The sequence below is a fragment of the Protopterus annectens genome, chromosome 10.part0 (genome assembly GCF_019279795.1).
Source record: "Protopterus annectens isolate FY-2018-M chromosome 10.part0, PAN1.0, whole genome shotgun sequence".
Lineage (NCBI taxonomy): Eukaryota > Metazoa > Chordata > Ceratodontiformes > Protopteridae > Protopterus > Protopterus annectens.
Window position 1 is genome coordinate 1,765,624,271 of NC_056744.1, and position 19,393 is coordinate 1,765,643,663.

At 40.6% G+C, this 19,393-nt stretch overlaps 1 protein-coding gene and 1 pseudogene across 1 annotated transcript in view; both read left to right on the forward strand.

Moving 5' to 3' along the window:
- LOC122814479 overlaps positions 1-18,106 on the forward strand; it is a 36,299-nt pseudogene extending 18,193 nt beyond the window's left edge.
- The window catches only part of LOC122814000 (arginine--tRNA ligase, cytoplasmic-like), a 641,564-nt gene that overhangs the window by 153,962 nt on the left and 468,209 nt on the right, over positions 1-19,393 (forward strand). The gene's annotated exons all lie outside the window — the stretch shown is intronic.

Here is a 19,393-nt window from a genome sequence, read left to right on the forward strand (position 1 = left end):
TTCAAAGCAAATATCCTAAATCCTTTAGACTTTCTTTCAAATTTGGGAACCATACATATGGTTTCATATTTTTCCATGTGAATTTCGTATTCAGTCTCTCTTCTCAATCCTTTCTAACCTCCTCTGATTGATTCCTGTACCTGTTACTGCGTTATATTTTATATGCACTACCAATTATCCATTTTTTAACAGCAGTTTCTGTTCTAGATTCAATTAAAATCTACCGGAGCAAGTCTTTCACTTTAGATTCCCCTTCCTTTTCTCTTTGCCTATACTCTGATATGAATCCCTAATACAGAAGGCAGTCTCTAGACCGCAGAACAAATGTCTTCTTGGCCTCTTCCCATTGCATTAACATTCCCTCTCTAGTTATTTGCTCCAAATATCTTGGTTCCTTTGACAGTTTTCAACAGAAAATTCCAGCCTCCAAAGCCAGTTCTGTGTATTACAATTGCAGTCATCCCTATCAGCAAAATCTCCTTTCTCCATTCTCACATTGGCTTCATTCTTAAAAATACTTTGTGTGACTTTATGAATATAAGATTTTGAATAGCTGTTATTTTCCTTAAGGATCTGCATCCAAACTCATGATCTCTCCTTATTTTTTAAATTTCCCCCTCTTCATCATTGTCTCTTTTCACATTGAATTATGGCTTTCTGCTTGTGTTAGACTTATGAGACTTAACTGTGTAGCTCTAAAATATCCCTTCAAATCAAATAAAACTAAACCACCTTGTTCTTTTGGAAGGACCAACTTATCTCACTTGACTCTTGCCCTTTCCCCTACAAGATAAAATCCTTCAGCTCTTTATTAATTACTGCTCACAACTTATCCTCTGTTTAATACAATTATGGGTGACCTACATATAAAACTAAAGGGACTAAAACATTTTCGCTGCTTGGGTCTTGCTGTCCATATCAAAAAACAACAGCTTCCAATTTTTCAGTTTTTGTATTATCTTTTGTCTAGTCTCTTCCACATATCCTTAGCTGCCATTACAGAATACTTTTTAATCCATATTCCTAAATACTTCATTTTATTGAGTCCCCATAAATATGGGTATTGCTGAACCAATTCATGCATGGGTACATAGTTTAGAGCTATAAACTTAGTTTTTTCTTCATTATTTTTATAACCTGAAAAGAATTTAAACTGTTTCAAGAAATTTCACAACACTTAGATGTCCTTTTCTGGTTTTATCGGGTACGAAATTGGCTGCAAATAAAGACAACTTATATTGACAACTATACAAATCATATTATATCCTTGAATTTCTGAATACCTTATTTTTTTTACCAATGGCTCTAAAGCATAACACAAATGACAAAGGTGAAGGAACCCTCTAATTTTAACTTCGTCCTCCAATCCCTCATCTTTCCTCCTAATTAGCCTTATTATTGTATCAGGGTATACAAATGCTTCCATTGCGCTACTCATAAAATCCCAGCTTACTCTTGAATATTTTCTCTTTCTCTCAGATGTATTTTCTTACATTCTACTTCCCTCTGGATCATGATTGTTCTTTCAGTGTTGTCAAATGTTTGCTTCTGCTCCACAGAACCGCAATGATCTAGATCTAACAAATTTAGTAAAACACGTGTCATTAGTTTAGCTATTATAAATACTTGATAATCATAGTTTAAAACTGAAATGGGCCTATATGAAGCTGGGTCTGATGGGCCTTTACTGTATTTAGGTAAACAACCACCACAGCTCTTATCTTGGATGCTGGTGCTTCCTATAGTTTTAAAACACTGTTAAACAAAACCTTCCACATTTTTATCACTTTTCCTCCAAGCTTTCAAACATTCACAGGAATGCTATCTCTTCCTGGAGAGTTTCCTACAGATTGATTATATCTGACCATTTATCTCATTTTCTTCTGCTTTCACAATTAATTCTTGGGCCTCATCTAACTCTAACCTTTGCATACTTAAGTTTTCCTTAATTAGTTCCATTTGTGCTCTGTCTTGCTTTCCACATTTCTCTGCTTATACAGATTTTCATAAAATTTCTGAAATATCTCTACTACCTCTACGTGTTCTTTGGTTATTTTGCTTGCTATAAACTCCCTAAGTTTAACAACCCTTTTAACTTTCTGTTGCCTAAGTCATTGTGCTAAAAGTGTTTGTGCCCAGAATTATTATAAAAAAAGTTGCTTAACAGCAATATTTCTCAACTCATGCATATTATCCAGATACTCCCTTATTTTCTCTTCAACACTCTGCAGTTACACCTCTTCTTATTCTGTGAGAATCCCCTTTTCCTGTAACACAACAGTCCCCAACCACTGGGCCATGGACCAGTACCAGGCCATGGATCATTTGGTACCAAGCTGCACAGAAACTTTTAGGCAGGGAGTGAAAGCAGAAAAGCGAATGTGTGTATGTATGTATGTGTGTGAGTGTGCTTACGTTTCTGTCTGCATGTATGAGTGAATGCATGTATGAAAGCGGAGACAGTGTGTGTGTGTGTGTGTGTGTGTGTGTGTGTGTGTGTGTGTGTGTGTGTGTGTGTGTGTGTGAAAGCAGAGGAGACTGTGTGTGTGTGTGTGTGTGTGTGTGTGAGAGAGAGAGAGAGAGAGATCAAGAGAGAGAGAGACAGAGCGATCTTTTGTGTGAATGTGTGCATGAAAGCAGAATGTGTATGTGTATGTGTGTGTGTGTGCATGTGTGTGTGTGTGTGTGTGTGTGTGTGTGTGTGTGTGTGTGTGTGTGTGTGTGTGTGTGTGTGTGTGTGTGAGAGAGAGAGAGAGAGGAAGTGAAGAGTGAGAGTGATCTCTGGCAACAGCATGCTTCTTGATCATACCTCAACCTTTTGCATAATAAAAAGGGACAGAGCCCATAACTCTCAACCTCTGAGCACAAAAAATCTGGGCAAAAACAAAAATAATATAGGGCAAATCCCCAAAAATAGGAACACATTTTAAATATTGCTCTTACCAACTTAGAAAGTTGATAGAATGCAACATGCTGTGTTACCATGCATTTTCTGAATGATATGAAGTCTGAAACTTAAATGCCTGTCATTATATAATGACTTCAGTCCTTACTTAATCACCATAAAAATTCAGAGAACCACAGATTTTATGAAGAACAGACAAAAAATATGAGGCAAAATCTGGACAGTTGAGAGGTATGAAATATGAGCCAATTTTAAATATTGCTCTTATAAACTTAGAAAGTTGCTAGATTCCGTAAAACATTTCCATTAGGTTTGCTACCTCTTGACCATACCTCTCAACCAATCACACAATAATTCTGGACAGAATCACAAATAATAGGGACAGATTTTAAATACTGCTGTCAACTTAGAAAGCTGCTAGATATAAGGTTTCCGTTATGTTTGAGTACCACTCGACCATACCTTTCAGACTCTCTCACAATAAATCTGAACAGATCCACAAATAATAGGGACAGATTTAAATATTGGTTTTATAAATGTAGAAAGTTACTAGAATAAGCTCTGAAAACCCTGCTTCCATTTCCAACATCCTATCTTTCTGAAGCAAGGTTTTCTCAATGACAGCAATCAGAATGAAATTAGAGTAGACTGGACATAAGGAACGCACTTCAGGTGTCATTGTCTCCCATCACCCCTAGATGAGACTATCTCACTGTAGGAAAACAATCTCAGGGCTCCCCTTCATTCTGTATTATGGTAAGTTGTACTTATTATGCACTTTTTTATGCTTTATTTTTATGCGCGCAATGGCCGATCTGTGGAAAATTGTCTTACATGAAATCAGTCCCTGGTGCAAAAAAGGTTGGAGACTGCTGATGTAATATATTGACCTCTGTCAGACCCCATGACTCTTGTTACTTCTTAACCATATCTATTTTTCTTTTATTTTTACCCCATTTTTAAACTCAACTTTTATTTTATCCCACTCACTAGCTATACTGGCTGAAAAAATTTCTATCTTCTGTAATAACTCTTGAATAATTTCCAATACCCTTTCCTTAAATTATTCTGTTTTAACAGATAAGTGGGGAATTACTATGTTTTTACCTTAGCTGCTATTTGAGTATGATCTGAAATAGTTATTGGATGTGTGTGTGTTTGTGTGTGTGTGTGTGTGTGTGTGTGTGTGTGTGTGTGTGTGTATGTGTCAAAGCTTTCATTTAAATGTACATGTTCCTGTGAAATATAATTTCTGTCTAGCCTAGCCCAGTTATTGCACCTTGGGGAATAATATGTAAATTCTGAGTTCCTACTACTGAATTCACATCTTCCATAAAAATATTTTCATACGTTTCTTCAGAAATCTACTGTTCTTTGTTATATTTTTCACTTCTAGGTCCCCACATACATCTTCATTGCTGCAAATCATATACCAGTACCCACCTATATTCCCTGCTGAAAGTTTATTATTAATCCCAAGATTTTCTTAAGCTCCATAATAGCAGTTTTAGGTGGAAAATAAATGCATGCCAGCACAATCCACTTCCCTTGCCAGTAGCCCCTTACTACCACAGATGTACCATTATTATCTTTTTTCCTCTTCTGTCACTATTGGACCACCTTTAGCAATTAGTATAAGTACTCCCCTTTTCCTTTGTCCCTGTTATTCTGCTGAAAATCCACAATGAAATTATTTCTTTCTTATGAAATTCATATGCTCACTTCTTTCCAAATGTGTTTCCTGTATCATTGCATTTTGCATTCTACATTTCCTAATACAATTCAGCACTCTTAACTATCTGTCTACACCTGTGAGACCATTCATTTTCCAAAATAATATAGATAGGGTAGCCATTATAATAACAAGTTATTATGCTTACTTATTTTATAAGTCAGCTTTTTTAAGCTGTCAGTTTCTGGCATTTGTGTTACATGCACTCACTAATGTTTGGCAGGTTGATTCTTTATAAGGTTGTTTCTTGTCATCTCCATTCAATCCCATGTCACATTTTACAAGATTTTTTGTTTTAATGAAAATCCTCAGACAAAAAAAAATACCCCCCCCCCTAGAATATCCCATAATATATTAATTTAAAATGAACAGACAAAACTATGTACATCTTGAAGTAAGGAAGTTTAACCCTTCTGATAGGAACAACTTTCCCAAATTCATAGCTGCACGCACAAGCATTACCTACCCTAAAATTAAGGCTATCCATGCTAAAACAGATGTTACACCTTCTGTTTCTACTTTCGTTAATTGCTGTCTAATGATTAGCCAAGCATGTCTTGTTCTGTTATGGTATGACTGCCCCTGGGGAGCCAATGGGAATACATAGATAGCATACTCACTCCTAATGATGCTAAACAGCTTGAATGTACTGATATGATTCTGATAATGCCCTGTCCTTTGATACTACCACAGCAGTTAGTAAGGAGACATGAATGCATACTTAACCATTGATACTTCTAATGATGTCAAACAGCTGTATGGTAATAATATGGTATCAGTATATCCTGTTCTGATTTGAAACAAAAGCAGTCTGATATATTAGATCCATAAAACAGTGGGCCACAGCCTCTAATGCTTAGCCAATCTTGGTAAGGCCGTCCCATATACTGCCCACCAGTCCACAGTCTTGGATACCCAACAACTCTTGCTCATTTTTAGAAAGTCAGTCCTGTGCCACTTGTATAGGCTTCTTGAACAACAAGACAATACAAAATGATATCCAGTCCCTACATGTACCTACCTTTTAGGCCTGGTAATGCAGTGGTGTTGCCTGATATATTATATGGGTTTACTTGTCTCTGGGAACATAGGAGGCTACTGTAAAACATTGCAGTAATTTTTAATATCATTGCAGCCTGTTGTGGCTTGGGCATGAATCCCTCATAGCACAAAGGTGTGAGCCTTTGTAAACAGATCAAGCCTGTAACTGCTACTCTGTAGTTCCAGACTAACCTGCAGATGGTGCTATGTGCAAACACAAGACATAGACACTAACTTCATTCTGCCCTGCTATTGGTTTATAGTGTGTGATCTGGAATACAGGGGAATCGTAAATCCCTTACATATGGTAAGGCAACTTTAATGATTATGTAAGTGAAAACTGATTATGATCCACAGACAATGAATACATTAAACTAGTCTAAATAACCATATATAACAATATATGCAAACAAAGCCTTAATGGTATGATCATATATGGGTATTACTTGACTTACCAAAACAGACTAGATTGCTGATTTATGAATGTAGGAAACCTTTGTTCCAAACCAAACCATGTACTTGCAGCAAATGTGTAAGCACTTGTAAATGGGCTTCCTTTGGGAAGGAATTCCAGGTGTAGCATGCCTAAACATTATTAGTACTGCATTCATATGGGCCACAGCCCTCATCTGTATCTTCTTATATACAGTACCCACATGTTGTGCTCTAACCTTCTTTGTCTAAATTCATTTACATCATAAATTAAAAGAGCGCTATACTTAACTAGCTAAAAAAATATTTTCAGTCTGATGAAGGTAAACAATGCCAGTTTTGGCTTTTAATGCTATGACATTTCTCTAAGTGATGTGTTTTTGTTGAGAAATTGAAAGTAACATTATTTCTGGTGTGTCTTTTTCATATCATCATCTTCACTGGCACCCACTCGTACTTAAAATATCTTAAGTCTCTTTTTTTTGTGTTTACAGATCAAAATGATCATTCAGAATCTGATGAAGACATCTATAGTGACCCTGGAGCAAATATACCTGCACAGAGTGCTGGTTTACAGGATGACACTAATGCAGCACAGAAATGTGAACCTATGAGGGAAGCAATCTCAGAGAAGTACACATGGGCTGGTATACAGGATGACACTAATGCAGCACAGAAATGTGAACCTATGAGTGATGCAGTCTCAGAGAAGTACACATGGGCTGGTATACAGGATGACACTAATGCAGCACAGAAATGTGAACCTATGAGGGAAGCAATCTCAGAGAAGTACACATGGGCTGGTATACAGGATGACACTAATGCAGCACAGAAATGTGAACCTATGAGGGAAGCAATCTCAGAGAAGTACACATGGGCTGGTATACAGGATGACACTAATGCAGCACAGAAATGTGAACCTATGAGTGATGCAGTCTCAGAGATGTGCACATGGGACAATCATGCCAAAGAAATTTTAACACAAATGGGGTTAGTTCAGTTCTATAAGAAAAAACTTTCAGTGAGGAATATGCTAGAAATTAGTGTGGAAGCTTTGGAAGGGAGTGCACCAAAATCCCTAGAAAATGTTCCCTGGTACTTTCTTAGGAAGGTAATGAGATCAGATTCCAGTGCAGTCAACATAAAATGTAACTCTGATGATACAAGAAATGAAATGCAGGAGCTGGAATCTGATGATATTTTCACAACTTCCACCTATTCAGCAGTTCCTTGGATCCACCCATTAGATGTAATTGCGTCAGTGTTTCTCTGTTCAGATGCTGTGTTACAGCAGGTGCTCATGGTAAAAATGGCTTCATGTCAGTTTGCATTACCGCTCTTACTGCCTACATGGAACAACAGTTGTACCTTCCTCCTGTGGGCACTGCACTCAGTTATAAAGAAGTGGCAACCAATACGAGGGAAAGACAACAGTGGGTTCCAGGAAGAACATGTAGTTTCAATGAAAATTCCAACTTTCTCATTTCTAAGGGTTGATGACATTACTTTGTCAAAGTCTAAAATACTGAATGACATCCTCAACAATAAACAGCAATATCATAATATATTTATCCATTATCAGATGGATTGTGCAAACTTACCTAAGAAAATGTCCAATGGTCTTGCAGAGATCTCTTGGTATCTGCCATCTGGCTCTGAAAACACTGATGTTTTCACACAGCCATTTCAGATAATTAATCTACATGGTGATGCCCTCAAAACACCAGAGCAAGCTGAATTTTTAACACTAGTCTCTTCTGCTGTCTTTGTGTTCCTTGGTGATATTACAGAAATGAAACTTCAGTACCTAAAAAACTTGACAAAAAACAAGGCACAGATCTATCTCATACTAACTTCAGATGTTACAATACAAAATGCAAAAGATTTACTATTATCATTTACACAGATGTTTAAATTATGCAAAAAACACATTATTATCAAAAGCTAACAAATAAACAATTCTGACTTTACAACAAAACTTTGTTTCAGACTACAGTCTGCTATGGATCAGTGTAGCCAAGCAAACATGTTATGTCTAGAGGAAATGATTTCTGTGGCACATCAATGTGGAATTCATGTAGACGAGGATGAAGAACAAATTCAACTCACAAAGAATTGGTCTGAAGACATCATTGGTCTTATGAAAAATACTGATACCCAAGATTTCAAATGCAGACATTTCAGATTTCAAGGTGAGACCTGCAAGAAACTGTCAGATTTTGAAAAGGAACAAAGCCGTTTAAAAAACTGCTCTGGGAGTGTGGTGCTATAAACTGCTAAGTTAGAAAAAGAGAAAAGTCAATTAAGGCACTCTCTGTTAGAGGAGGATCTTCCTGACATTATGAAAAGATTCATTCAGAAACTGACTGATTTTTCTGGAAGAAAAAGAGAACTTTTTCTTCAGTGGATGAAGCACAAGTTAGATTCCAAATCTTGAACTAAAATGTCTAAGTTAAAATCTCAGTACAGAAATAAATACAAAACATTAATCATTGCAGAAAACCAGACAGAAAGAGAGCAGAAACAGACAGTGCTTCAAAAGATTAATAATAAACTTAGTACTACCTCACTGGGTCTACAGCATTTCATGCGTGAACTGGGGCAGATTTATGAAACTCTAATAACAGAAAAAAAGGAATCATTTCAAGGAATTCCCTCAGCTGATACATTAGCATGTAAGGCTGCAGAATTATTGTTAGAGGGTTTACCATTGGAACTTCTTGATGGAGATACTGGGACTATAGCAATAAACTGGATATCAGCTGCTCTAAAAGAAGTAGCCAATCTTGTGGGACAAGATAAGTGTGTGATGTTATGTGATCCTATCTCGCCTACATTCTGACTGATGGGTTCGGAGCCGATCCCTCGGCTCCGACTCGGCACGCTTATGCCAAAGAGCGAAGTCTCTTATTGGCTGAGCTTACTATATCCCAGGATGCACCACTACCAGTCCCCCAGATCTCGTTTGCCGCTAACTAGCTAAGACGTGGTCTCGAGCTGGCTGAGCTAGTGTTTTTCACTAACTTTTTCTGTCAGAAAATTTCTAATTCCTCTACAAAAAGCTGTTTTAACAGCTATACTGTACTTTTGTGTGTGATTGGTGATTTTTTTGTGGAAATTTGTGTGTGGTTGCGCGTTTGTTTGGCTAGAGGCCCCTTTTTTGAATTGAAGGGCCTTTCCCTGTCAATAATTTCGATCTTTAGGATCATTTTATTTAATTTCTTTGTTGTCTGTCTGGTGACTTTAATCGACAACCATAAATCTTATCCTAGTGTCAGTATTTAAAAAAAAAAAAAAAAAGTCTGTCTTTTCTCTCTGTAATAGACTTACTGATTTGTGGCTATAATGTCTCAGGCACCTAGGCCTTCGGGCTTTAAAAAGTGCACTAAGTGTAATTTTAAGATGTCAATCACAGATGACCACTCTCTCTGTGTTTATTGTTTGGGCGCCACACATTTGCAGGAGTCCTGCAGCGTATGTCACGTGTTTTCCTCGAGGGTCCTCCAAGAGAGGAAAAATAAACTTATTTTGAAAGGCCTTATAAAACCCTCTTTTGAAGAGGCATTATCATCCTCTCCTTCTCCTGCTAAAAAGAAAAGGGCGTCGGCTCCGACCAGTCCATCGGACCCGACCGCCAAAAGACATAGGCAGGCTTCTCCTTCGGCTCCACGGACTTCGGAGCCGAGGGTGGAATGGTCTGCCTCGATGCCTCCAGTCTCGACTCCTCTGGGTTCGGAGCCGATGGCTGGGGCATCGAGAGGCGGGTCACCTTCATCGGCTCCACTGATCTCGGAGCCGATGAAGGTTGTCCGCTCAGACACTTCCTCCTCGGCGCTGAAGTCCTCTTTGGCACCGATGGGAATTGGGTTGGACACTCCCTCGGCGCCGATAGTTATTGAATCGCCTCGGAGCCGGTCCCATAGTCCCTCGGAGCCGTTGGAGAGACCTACTCGGACCCGTTCGGTCTCTTCCAGGTCATCAAGAATGTCAGATTCGGATATAGACAGGGTGCTCCAAAGACTGTTCCAGTCCCCAGTCTTTCAAATATTTGTTTCGGCTCCGACCCAATTGGCTCCGGAACTGATAGCCCACTCCATTGCCATTCCTCCTCTGACCGCTTCGGCTTCGTTGGAGCAGGTGCAGGTGGAGCCAGCAGAGATCCTAGGGTCGGCTCTGACCCTTACTCCAACCCCGGCCTTCGGGTCCAAGTTTAGCACGCGGACTTCTTCGGCCGGACCCGGGGATGACGTTTCGGGACCAATGTTGTCGGTCCCGAGCCTCCCTCTCGGTGCTTCGGCCGCGGGACTTCCATCTGTTATCATGGCTCTGGGGACCGGACACTCCCAGGATTCTGGGGGTCCGGCTTTCAGAGCTATGAGGAGTGCCTTGGCCAAGTCTTCTTCGGCAGTCTATGCGGCTTTACCGGCACCTTCCCTGGGCATGGAGACTGGGTCTTTGGCAGTTCCCCTGTCTCTAGGCAGTGGAGCCCCGGGGCCTGAGGTCACCCCCACTGGGGGTTCCCCTCCTCCTGAGGGTTCTTCGGAGTTGTCTTCGGAGGAGCCTCCAAGGAAGAGATCGTGCAAGAGGAAGCACGTGGACTCCCCCGAGTCTCTTACATCAGACACTGATCTTGATGATGCGGAGGGGTCCCCAAAGTCGTCCTCGGATGATGTCTCATTTGCAGACATTCTAGAGATCCTTAAGCAACGAGGCGGCTGGATTTCCAAACCCCCCTCCGCTGATGAGTCATTGCTTCTCAAGGCCTTCGGGGCTCAGCCCTCCGCCTCCTGGGTGTCTCCACCCTTCGATGAGCTCCTGGATGTGGTTTGTCGGAGGGTGTGGGAACATCCAGATACTGTGGAACCAGTGCCTTCTCGCCCTAACAAATTTTTGTCTGCCCCACCCGAGAAGGAGTTCTTGATGAAAGGCGTGGCTGTAGATGCCATGGTGGTGGCATCTGCTACACAGCAGGACGTGGCAGAGGCTTCAACGTCCGTCCATCCTCCTAATAAGGAGTCTAGGAGCATGGACCGGTACGGGAAGCACACCCTGACTTCAGCGGCCTTTACCCTAAGGTCCCTGAATTATTTGGCACATTTCACCAGACTGCAGAGGGATCTGGTCAAGGAGCTGTCAGACTCCCTCTCAGGTAACCTACCTGAGCAGCTAGCCCAGTCGGTTAGCTCTCAGTTGGCTATCCTTACCTCGATTTCTAACTCGTCCATGAGGCTCATTTCATATGCAGCTGAAGGGGCGGGCAGAGCAGCAGGCACAGGCGTGGCTCTACGGAGACAAGCCTGGCTCCGTTTGTGTCATTTCGCAGAGGCCTTCAAGTCTTCCTTCGCCGACGCTCCCTTTGATGGGTCCTCTTTGTTTGGACCCAAGGTAAAAGACACTCTTACCCGCTGTGAGCAAGAGGGAAAAACTTTATCTGCCGTAGGAGCACGTTATTCCACTCCCTTTTGGCCTTATCCCAAGGCTAAAAGAGGAGGGAAGATGTGGTTCCGCAAATCACAGAAGTTCTTTCCTCAACAGCAGGAAGATTCCCCTTCCAGAGGCAGAGGACGGGGAAATTTTTCTGGGAGACGCCATCCCAGAGGCGGCAGAGGGCCCCGCAACACTGGAGACCGCGAGTCCTTTCGTGGCTCTTCAGCCTCCCACACTTCATGAGGGATTGCCCGGCTGTGCTGCTCGGGTGCCGTTTTGCCAAGCACCTAAAAGCCTGGGAGTCTATTACTCAGGACAGATGGGTGCTTCGGATCATTGCTGGAGGTTACACTATTCCCTTCATGCACTCACCCCCACCGTCCAAAAAAATCCCGGACCCACCACCCAGTCAAAGGGAAATTGCAGCGCTAGAAGCTTCAAAGCTGCTAGAAAAAGGAGTCATCCAACCGGTCCCCACAGACCAGATCGGATCCGGAAATTACTCGAGGTTCCTTTTAGTGCCAAAAAAGACAGGGGACCTGAGACCCATTCTGGATCTCAGCAAACTAAACCAGTCCGTCATGAAGTCCAAATTCCGAATGGTCACTTTACAATCCATTCTCCCATTGCTGGAGAAGGATGTCTGGATGTGCTCCATAGATCTCAAGGACGCCTATTATCACATACCGATACATCAGGCGTCCAGGAGGTATCTGCGCTTCAGCCTGGGAGACAGTCATTTCCAATTCTGTGCTCTGCCCTTTGGTCTCACCACAGCCCCCAGGGTGTTCACCAAGTGTTTGGCAGTAGTGACTGCTCACCTGAGGAGTCTCGGATTCCAAGTGTTTCCCTATCTGGACGACTGGCTCCTGACTGCCACCACCAGGCATCTACTACTAGAGAACCTACAAGCCACCATCTCCCTGGGTGCTTCCCTGGGAATTACATTCAACTGGTCAAAGTCTGTCTTGCTGCCCTCTCAGCACATAAGATTCATAGGAGCAGAGATAGACTCAAAATTGATGCGAATCTTCCTTCCTTCCGAAAAGATACAAACATTACAAGGTCAAGTCCAAGCCCTGCTTCAAAAATCCAAAGCCCCAGCCAGGTTGGTCCTGCAACTTTTAGGTTCAATGTCTGCCACGGTTCTTCTAGTTCCTCTGGCAAGATTGCACATGAGGATTCTTCAGTGGCTGTTATCGACACAATGGTCTTTTCAGAATCTTCCTCTCAATCACCACATACTGATTACAGAATCGTGCAAACGGGACCTCCGCTGGTGGCTTCAGTCATCCAATCTGAATCAGGGAAGACCTTTTGTTATACCCCCTCCGGTGGCCACCTTGACAACGGATGCCTCCCAGACGGGGTGGGGGGGGGCATTGTCTGGGCAGGTCAGTTCAGGGTTCTTGGCTCCCGAATGAAACATTACTCCACATCAATGTGTTGGAAATGAGGGCTGTACTGTTGTCCCTACAGGCCCTCCACAAATTTCTCCCTCAAGGCATTATCACCATCCAAACAGACAACATGTCAGTGGTCTGGTATCTAAACAAACAAGGAGGGACCAGATCTTACCCCCTTTGCAGAGAGGCCATGAGGGTGTGGGAATGGGCGGTAGCTACCAACCGATTCCTGATAGCGACCCACATTCCAGGAAAATCCAATGTTTTGGCGGACAGATTAAGCAGGACTATTCTCTCTCCTCACGAGTGGTCCCTGAACGACACAGTAGCAGCTCAGGTTTTCAAAAGATGGGGGACCCCGTGCTGCGACCTATTTGCAACACCACTAAATACAAAGTGCAGAAGGTTCTTTTCCTTGACCCCGCGTCAAGGGGAGGCAGCTACGGATGCTCTAGTCCAACCTTGGCCAGCAGGACTACTTTATGCTTTCCCTCCAGTTCCGCTCCTCCCCAAAGTCATCCAGAAAGCTTCCCAATTGGGGTCCACAATGATTTTAATTGCTCCGTACTGGCCTCATCAGGTATGGTTCCCCTATCTAAAGAAATTTGCTCTGGACAGTCCTTGGTTTTTGGACCCAATCCCGGACCTTCTGATTCATCAGTCGGGACAACAGCACCAGTCCCTTCACACCTTGAAACTAACAGCTTGGCTCCTCCACTTCCGACTTTAGTCAGAAATCAACTCTTGGACCCGGAAGTTGTTCTAATTTTATCTTCAGCCCACAAACCCTCCACTAAGAAATTGTATAACAGTAAGTGGAAGAGGTTTGCAATCTGGGCTCAACTTAGAGGTTTAGACCCTATTACTGCCCCGATACCAGAGGTCTTGAAATTTTTAACATCCTTGTTTAATCAAGGATCTTCAGTCTCTACTATTAAAGTCCAACTAGCAACTATCTCCAAATTTCACGAATCCATAGACCCCCCCGTTGATGAGCAACAAATTATGCAAAACTTTCATGAAAGGTGCTGTACTTTTAAGACCCCCAGTTTTTCATCCTGCGCCTCCGTGGGATCTTGATTTGGTACTTCGTGCCTTGACATCTCCCCCTTTTGAACCAGCTGCTACATGTGAGTTGAAATACCTGTCTTGGAAAACTGCCTTCTTAGTTGCAATTACTTCTGCAAGAAGAGTTTCAGAACTTCAAGCCCTATCTATCAAACCACCGTATTTGATTTTTCACAAGGATAGAGTATCACTTAGGCCTAATCCATCTTTTGTTCCAAAAGTTTCCTCTAATCTCTGTCTCCAACAATCTCTAGAACTACCAGTTTTCTTTCCAAAATTTTCAAACAAGGCTGAGTACACCTTGCATACATTGGATGTTCACAGGCAATTGCGCTTCTATCTAGACAGGACTCAACAAATTCGAAAGACAGATCAATTGTTTGTGTCCTTTTCAGATAATAAAATGGGAAAAACCATCACTAAAGCTACTATTGCCAAATGGATTAGAGATTGCATTACTCAGGCTTATTCCTCTTCAAATATACAACTTACAACATCCGTCAAAGCCCACTCTACTAGAGCTATGGCTACCTCTGTTGCTTTCCATTCCAAGCTCGCTATTTCTGAAATTTGTGCTGCGGCTACTTGGTCCAGCCCGCACACTTTCATTTCCCACTATAAATTGGATGTAACATCTAAAGGGCGAGCATCATTTGGTTCCACGGTACTCAGGAGTGTTTTCCAGTGAGCCACCCAGGATTCAGGTGCTAGGGATGCTGTCCCATCAGTCAGAATGTAGGCGAGATAGGATCACATAACATCTTTTAGTTATGTACTCACCATAACTTCAGATGTTTGGGATCCATCTCGCCTACATTCCTAATACCCACCCTCCTTCCCCCTGCCTTGGAGATCAGAAGAGATTGAACGGTTTGAATTCTACTGTTTTTATCTTGTATCATCTGGCAATGTTATATAAGCAGTGCGTGCATGTGTGCATGTATGCGGACAAACTAGATCTGGGGGACTGGTAGTGGTGCATCCTGGGATATAGTAAGCTCAGCCAATAAGAGACTTCGCTCTTTGGCATAAGCGTGCCGAGTCGGAGCCGAGGGATCGGCTCCGAACCCATCAGTCAGAATGTAGGTGAGATGGATCCCAAAGATCTGAAGTTATGGTGAGTACATACCTAAAAGTTTGTACTGACAGTGTTAGGTGTACAAAGCACTGGGAAATCAACTTTGCTGAACACAATGTTTGGGCTGCAGTTTGCTGTGGGCAGTGGGAGATGTACAAAAGGTGCATTTATGCAGTTGCTTAAAATCACAGGTAGCTTACAATCACAGCTGGGCTACGATTTTCTCATGATTATTGATACTGAGGGATTAAAAGCCCCTGAGCTGCAGAGTTTAACTGACAGTTATGAGCATGACAATGAACTAGCAACACTAGTGATTGGATTAAGTGATATGACCTTAGTAAATATGTCCATGGAACATTCCGCAGAAATGAAAGATATATTGCAGATTGTTTTTCATGCCTTTATCAGAATGAAAATTGTTGGCAAGAAGCCAGTTTGGGTCTTTGTCCATCAGAATGTGGGTGACATTTCTGCTTATGATCAGAACCTGATAGGTCACAAGCTTCTTCTGGACCAGTTAGATGAAATTATAAGGGCTGCAGCAAAAATGGAAAAATGTGATGACAAATTTACCAGACTTGCTGATGTTGTAACATTTGACCCCAACTGTTCAAAGGGCTACATAGCAGGCCTTTGGTATGGTTGTGGCCCTATGGCATCGATTAGTAGAGGATACAGTACCAGTGTATTTGAACTGAAGAAGGCCTTATTTCAGACCATCCAGACATGCAGTAAGTACAAAGAAACATTTTCTGACTTCTCCAGATTGATACAGGACACATGGAGTACAGTGAAAATGGAAAACTTTATATTTAGTTTTAAAAACAGCTTGGTAGCTGAGGCCTTCCATCATATTTCACAGGAATTTGCTAAGTGGGACTGGGAGATGTGAAGAGCTATGCAGACATGGACAATCCAAGCTGAAAATAAAATTGAAGCCTCTGAAACTGATATCTACAGTTTATTAAAAACAGAGCTCAGAATGTTTGTTACAGAAACACAGACTGTTGCACTCATCCATCTAGAAAAGTACTTTACTGCTAACCCAGAAAAGGCAAAGCTTATTGAAGAATACAAACAAAGGTTTATTAATTATATTCAAGCTCTTGGGAATGACTTGCTCCTTTCTGCCTCAAAAAGGTGCCAGGAAGGAAGCCAAAGGAAAAAAGCCTTGAAGGAACTCAATATTCTGAAACTAAGTTACAGTAAGAAACTTGAAAAGGGCATCTCAGAACTTATTACAAAAATGTAAACAATATAAAGCTAAATTAAATGATTATGAACTGTTATTTTATTTTGATACTATGTGGTATACAGAAACTAGTTCTGTTCCTGCTTCTCTGCCTAATAGAATCAACATTGAGGCAGATATGGAGAACAGTCTGAGGGAACACATGCCTGCCATGTCAGCTGATATAAACAAAAAAATTAGAGAAGTAAGGGGTGACTGGAGCCTCTTGAAAGGTATGAAGGATTTTATAACAAATACACTCAATGGCCATTTCAGAAATGAAACAGATGAGCAGATGGCAAAACATAAAGCTCTCCATGTAGTGGACCAGTGCAATATGTTTGTAGAAGGTATTGTGAGACAAGATAGAGATTATGATCCCAGTCACTGGTTTGAAATTTTAAATTATGTTGATGAAAATATTATAAAACTGCAAATGGACAGGTTTTCATATCCACCTGAATTTCTTTTGGAGTTTAAGTTTCACATATGTGTTTCTGCACTCACAAAATTTAAGGAATTACACAGGATATTTAATGAAAAAAATGACCCACTGCAACTACTTAAAAGAGCGAGAGAGAATTATTTTTATTTGTTTAAAGAACTGTATGAAACTAATGATGCAAGTCAAACAATGGCAGGAACTTTTGCTGAACAGTTTCTGAAGCCAGCAATTATCAAAGCCATTGAGAAAAAATTAGGATCTGACATTGCTGATGACATGAAAAACAACTATTCTGGTGGGGTATTTAAAGCTAGAATTAATTTTCTTGTAGGAATTATGTATGATCTGTACATGAAAAATAATTTTGAAACTTACTATAATTACATTAACAGCAATGCTTTGTTTGAACAGACGTGGCTACATGAGAAAACAATTCTGCACTGCATGAGACAGAATAATGGCCACACTATACTTTTCCTACTGGCCACAGAGACTTTGAAAGTGTTAGTTAACATGCTGAGAAATGCAATAAGTAATGCAAAAGTTAACAGTGAAACAATAGTACAATTTGTGGAGAAGGTAAAAGAGAGTATTCAAAGTTGTCTGGTTATATCATCAAATGCAGACACATTTGTATCTCAGACCAATCTACAGTGTTTTGTTAAATATTTAGAGGGCAGGATTATCAAGCTTGAAAAAGACATAGAAATGGAAATTGAACAGTGGGCAGTGGCTACAAAAATAACATCCCTCCCATCCTCACCCACTGCTCTGCTCTATGAAAGCTTAGAAGGATGTGGAAAATGTTGCTTCTGGTGTGGGGCCCCCTGTGAGAACATTCAACCTGGCCATGTGACACACAATGCTACCTACCACAGACCAGCTGGCATTAATGGCTGTAGAAAAGACCAGTCAAATAAGTTAAGTGCTGAAATCTGTACATCAGTTATTGCAACTGTTAAACATTTTCGTAACGAAGACACTAAATGGAAATGGGTTTGTACCAAAAAGTATAAATCAGTTAGTGATCACTACAGATCCTGGAATATTACACCAGACACAAGTCTGAGCGAGTCATCTTACTGGAAGGCTGTGCTCTACAAATATAATGAGAAATTTGCTGAATATTACAAATGCTTACCTGCTGATGTTCCACCTGAATGGAATTTTTCATGGATGGATGTCTGTAGAGACATTGCAGAGGCTTATAATGTAAATGTAGACAGTTTGTGAGAAAGCAGCAAATATGAAACTGAGAAATAAGGATAACATAATAAATGCAATGTGCTAAAAACATACGTGATGAATAAATGTATGGTAATTTGATAGAATACTTGAAAAGGGAGATAACCAGTGTTTCTTATTTGTTGGATAACAAAGGACAAGAAATATCTTGTTCAGTAATTTGATTATACTGTAATATGCCAGAAATGTAGTTAAAATGCTTGTATGCATGCTAATATAAGATATACATGAGAAAATGTTTGCCATACAAGGTCCATTAAACAAATCATAAATAAAAATCGGGCTATATTACCATCTGACCCCGATGTTAAAAACATTGTAGGTGAGGCTCCTAAATTCACCTTTAAAAGAGAAAGAAATCTTAAACAAGATTTATGTTATAAAGATGTACAACGTTCTTATACTGTGAAACCCATTCAGAAAAAAGGTAAGTATCCATGTCATAATTGTTGTTTTGCAATGAAATAAATACAGATCTGATAGTTCAACATCCCCTTATGAGAAGGATTTTGAGTTTAAAGTTTCTGCCACTTGTTTTACTGAAAATGTTATATATTTAGCCAATTGTGTAGCCTGTAATAATTTCTACATAGGAAAAAAACAAACAAAAATTAAAAGAACGTATCAGTTCCCATTTGTCAGATATATGGTGAGGCACTGAAACTAATGTACTCTGTAAACATATTTTGACTACGGGGAATATGCATAAGTTTAAGTTTAAAATCTTACAAGTTATATATCCAGGGATGTGAGGTGGTGATATCATTACTAGAACTGAAATGGCTGAATACAAGTCGATTAATTACTTTAGAGAAGATGCTTTCTCTGGCTTAAATTATCAAAATAGTATCAAACCAATATTAAAAAAGTACAGTTGTGTACACTTACCATAAATGTAGATGTTCAAGTGTTTTCACTGTTGCATTCATTACATTTGGGCAATCTGCTGGCAGGTTGCCCTCAGTTGGCCTGATTAACAAAGTCTTGGGCCTGCGTCGGTTGCTGTCCCTTCTTCCATGACGTCAAGTCATCAGGGGTATAAAACATGCAGCCGATGGCATTACATCAGTTTTTCTTGCCCCAGATGTCAGGTGCCCCCCAAATGGGGAGCAAATATATATATATATATATATATATATATATATATATATATATATACAATATAAATCACAAAACATATACCTCCAAACAAAAGCAAATACACCAAAAAGGCTTTTAAAGATATTAACATAAATGAGAGGTATAGCTAGAGAAAAACAGGGGGCTGGAGGGAGGGTAACCAGGACTGCAACAATGAATACACTTGAACATCTACATTTATGGTAAGTGCACACAACTGTACTATGTTCTTTGTGTTTCACTGTTGCAGTCATTACATTT